Source organism: Lycium barbarum, chromosome 12, assembly GCF_019175385.1.
Source record: "Lycium barbarum isolate Lr01 chromosome 12, ASM1917538v2, whole genome shotgun sequence".
Classification (NCBI taxonomy): domain Eukaryota; kingdom Viridiplantae; phylum Streptophyta; class Magnoliopsida; order Solanales; family Solanaceae; genus Lycium; species Lycium barbarum.
The window spans coordinates 292,654-297,907 of NC_083348.1; positions in this window are offsets into that span (position 1 = coordinate 292,654).

Below are 5,254 nucleotides of genomic sequence, written 5' to 3' on the forward strand. Positions count from 1 at the left end.
ATGAAGCAATTTTAAAGTATTCAATAACCGTGCTTTAATTTTTACTGCCTTGCTATATTCTTGGGATTTTAAAAATTAAAAATTTTATAATTACTAGAAAAATTGTTATTTCAATTTCTAATTAAGTGAAAATTTGAATCTATGACGAAGAATTTCTTATTAGCCAAAACTGACGAGCATCAGCCGTAACGTTTATTACTTTTCAAAGAGATAGATAGGACAAAAGAATTATATAGTTTATCCTGACAATAAAAAGAAAGGGTATAAGATTTCAGTTATGATGGAGATGTGGATCGAATTGAAGTTACGATAATGTTTTTATAAGAGAGTACTATAAGGGTTGAAAATGGTTTTTTTTTTATAAATAATTGAGATTATGAGTTACCTTCGATAGATTTGGGTTGGAAAATTATTTTCAAAGAATAAGCAATGGAGACATCAATCCTAACAAACGATTTAAGTTTTAGAAAACAAACTTAACAACAAACGATTTAAGTTTTAGAAAACAAACTTAACAACAAATAAATTATTTTATATAAAGTTAATTGTGCAACATGTATTCTAATTCAAAGAGGAACCAAAATTTCAAGTTTAATTTAACCTATTTTTCTAACTCCTTTTTGGATAGTATAAGAAATTGAAAGATTATGATTTTCATTGTGAATTTCTCGTGCAACGCACGACATAGAAATTAGTCTACCTATCTATATTCTATATATTTATTTTAAAAGCATGAATATAAATGTTGGTTGACCATAATATCCTTCAAATATTGAACGACTTTTATACCCTTTTAGTTTAACTCTACAATTTTCTCTTTTTGGGTATTTTGGTAATAAAAAAATATCAAATTGTGTACTTAATTAAGTTTAGGTTATCCACCGTGAATTTGATTCCGATGCAAATTTTATATAGTAAGACTTCTATTAAGAAAATAAGAGTATTGTTACGTTTACTATAATAATAAATTTAACATGGAATGCATGTGCCTCCCTAGAGAACTAAGAAATCCGGCCTTTCTATCGAATTTATGTAAGATAAGGTTTGTTTAATTACTTGATTTTATTAATATAAAAAATTATTATACCTTACTTTTATAATCTACTTAATTTTTAAAAAATAAATACCTAAATATTCTTGAAAGTGAATGATATTCTTATAATGTAATTTTGTTTAATAACGATTTTCAACACATTTGTATCTTTAAATGACACTAAATGAATATATGATCACTTAATCTCTAATATTGAATTATCTGTCATAACATGTTTTATATACAGGGAAAAGGGAAAAATAATAAATACCGAGAACATCAATTTCAAATAAGTATTAAGTAAATACAATCTTATACTATGTTGTAACTCATAAAATAAATAAAATAAATATATGTAATTACAAATAATATTATCTAATTTTTTTTAGTATGATTGAGATTGATTGAAAATAATGTGCAACTGCACGTATCTATCTATATTTATCTATATTATTTTAAAAGCATGAATATAGATGTTGGTTGACCAAAATAACATTTAAATATTGAACGACTTTTATACCCTTAATTGTTTATATTAGTTTTGACAATAGCTCACCACGAAAGGACACAAATAAAACAGTATACGTTTGAGATCTTTGGAAAGGACTCAAAATTCTATAATCTCAGCTTAGTAGATTAATGTTTCGTAATACAGTTGTAACTATGAATAATTTTGTTTTATTTAATCATCCAATTGATATGTTTAGATTTTTTCTTTCAATCAAAATGTCACTGTTATTTTTAACGTTATTATTTTCTTGAGAGGTATTCCAATTAACTTAAAATAATATGCAGAGTATAACTCGTAGTACCATAAGTGCTCATATATGTTAATTATTACTTGTTTAGCCTTTGTGACATAATATATTTTAATTATAACTTTTCTCAGCTAAGATTCCGATGTTTTAATTTTGCTTTTTCAAAAACATATCAGTAATTCAATTTCTTGAATATTTTAAAATACTAACGATTAACAAAAGCTAATAGGTTCTAATAGCAAGAATTAATACGACTAGATATGTAGAATATAAATTATGTTAAATACCAGCTCCCTTCCCAAGTTATGAGTCGTTACTTCGATTTGGAAAGCTTTTGTTATATTTGAATTTGAGTAAAAATTATTAACATTGTTGAAAACTCCATGTCGAACTTGAGATATAGATCAACATTATTGGCAGGGGCGGAGCCAGAGGGGTGCAAGGAGTGTCAATTGAACCTCCTTCGTTGAAAAATTATACTATGTCGACAGGGTAAAACTCCTTCTTTTTTTTTTTTTTTTTTTTTTTTTTTTTTTTTTTTTTGCATATATACAAGTTGTTGAATCCCCTTGGGATAATATAATATTTTTTTTTTCCGAATCACTTTACTTAAATTCCTGGTTTCGCCACTAATTGTTGACAATACAATAATATTATAGCCAGTTTGGTCAAGCTTTTGGGAGGTCAAAAGTGTTTATGTTAAAAAAAATGACGTGTTTAGTCAAGATTTTGAGAGAAAATAAGTACTTTTGAGAAGTAGCAAAAACTATTCCTCAAAAGCTAAAAAAAAAAAAGAGTAGTTTTTTCCATAAGTACTTTTTCGAAAAACAATTTTGAGAAAAATACATTTATAAGCACTTTTTAAAAGATTGGTTAAACACTAATTGTTGTTCAAAAATATTTTTTAAATTAATTAGTTAAACACAAACTGCTTCTCACCAAAAAAAAAATTTGAAAAGAACTTTTCAAATATTTTAGAGACATGTTTTAGAAGCTAGGCCAAACAGGCAGTTAGTTTGCAAAAAGAAACTGATGATCAATGTAATTCTCAAAACAATTTTATGCGATATAGGTGATTTTAACTTTAGTTTGGTTTAATATTATTGCATTCATGAATAACTAAAATATTTTTCCTTCTCTTTCTTTTTGGATACTCTCAAATAATAATTTGTTTGGCAGTTAGTTTTTGTTTTAATTTCTCGACTCCAACTATAATTCTGATATTTTTCAATGAGTTTTTAGATTCAAAGCACTTGCTAAAATAATTAACATGATATTAACGTTCGAGGCACGTTCATAGATACTGGTTATTTTAAAAGCATGAGTATAATTGTTGATTGACCAAAATATCCTTCAAATATTGACGGACTTTTATGCCCTTTAAGACGAATTATTTCTTCAAAATATAATTCTATATTGGATATGATTGTAGTTAAAACTTCCCCTAATATTAACTTATATGGAATTCTAATCACAATCAAATTCCAACTTAGCACGTACTACTTATTTAATATCTCGGACTCTTAGAAGTAACATTGGTGAAAGATTAATAATTTATATTATATTAAAATTGTGAAGGGCCTAAAAAATGTTGATTGAAATTTTTGCCCTTCATTAAATGACTCTGCAATAGACAAAATAGTCATTTACTAATTTCTTAAATATATTATTACTAAACATTAATAATATATATTAATTCCTTTCACAATAAAAACTCCAATATAAACCTTCCTTATTTTTAGCAAAAGAAAACTACCATAATATCAAAACCTCCATGGACTACCGTATGAATTTGGTTCCTAATACAAACCTTCCTTTATTTTAAGCAAAAGACAAACTACCTTAATAATAAAAACCCTTAAAAACTCTGCCTTATTTTTCCTCAATAATAAAACCCTGCACTATAACCTCTCTAGGAGTCGTAGTACTACCATATGAGTCCTTTCAAAATAAAAAATCCAATAAAAAACCTGTTATTTTTGGCAAAAGTGCATACACTGCCATCAGATTTTTTTTTTTTCCTATTTTCCCTTTTACAGTCCCTTTTACAGTTGGTTCCTAATACAAATCATATACGAGTACAAAATCAAATCCTTTCTGGTTTATGAATACACTTCTATAAAAGGAGTTACAATTCATTCTTCTTCATCAACTTTGTTGTAGCTTCAGCAATCTCCAGTTTTGTATGTTAGCACAGAGTTTTCCACCTGCTTCATCAACTTTGTCGTAGCTTCAGCAATCTCCAGCTTTCTATGTTTCCAGTTTCTACCTTTTTTTTTTTTTTTTTTTTTTTTTTGTCTTCTATATGAATTTTGCATTTATGTATTCAAACCAAAACATGCTAATATTATTCTTTCACTCTGTTAACTTGCCAATTCATATGCAGCAGCACTGAGTTTTCTGCCTGGTTCCGCTCAACTCTCCCTTCAGAGCTACCCTTGAGCTACCCTTGCCTGAAAGCGGAAGAGGTAGCTTACTAACCTACTGGAGTAAGTAGTCTTGTCCGAAAGCCTTAGGGGAAAAGACAGCACCAAAGTAACAAGGTGATTCATTTTTCTCAAAACAAAAGCGGTACCGAAGATAGTAAGAAATCCGGACAAAACCTTCCTGTCTTTGGGAAATCGGGGGTCGAGTCTCGGGCGAGCGAATCTTCTTTCCGGTGTCGAGCAAACAACGCTGATGCTATATAGCAATATAGGCAAGGCTCGGGACCACCTCCCTTCGTTTCAGCATTCTTGGATTGAGGAAAGACCTCAAGTGAACATTCTCGATGAACCAATAAAAGTTGAACCTAATCTCAATTCGAGGTCAACTCCCCAGAGCTTGCTGGAAGCACCCTCCCCCCCCCCCCCCCCCCCCCCCGGGTTGAAGCGTTGTTAATGGATTTGAGGTTACCAAATTCTGAGGTGTCGATATCAATTTATGCCGAATTGCTCCACATATAGTCCCCCGAACCCACCTGCAGTTGTTCTTTAGCTATTGCACTATGTATTGATTCTTCAGTTAGTTCCTAACTATTAACATCATCAGCAATTTGGAATAAAGGAAAAAAAGACATCAAAATCTGTTAAACTCACTATACAACTTTTGTTACACCCCGCACTTTCAGAGCGTGAGCATGACATGTACATCACCGTAGTAATGAAGTGTCGGAGACGTCCCATGATGTTTTGGACGGCACAAGCCATGGGAAGTATGTAACAATGAAGTAAAGGATGAATTGCGATCTCATAAGTCGTAATCGGGAAAGACTATTTTGAAACACGATAACATGGCCATTATTAGTATAATGAATGATAAATATCATGTATGGAGAGTTTCGGAAGATTCGAGATCAAGCAAATTGAAGAAAATAAGTTTGATGAAAATTTGAGAAATGTTGGGCAGATTTTTAGTCAACTTTGGAGGGGCATATCTCCTAGTATATTAGGAGTTTTAAGGTTAAACAAAAGTCTAAAATGAA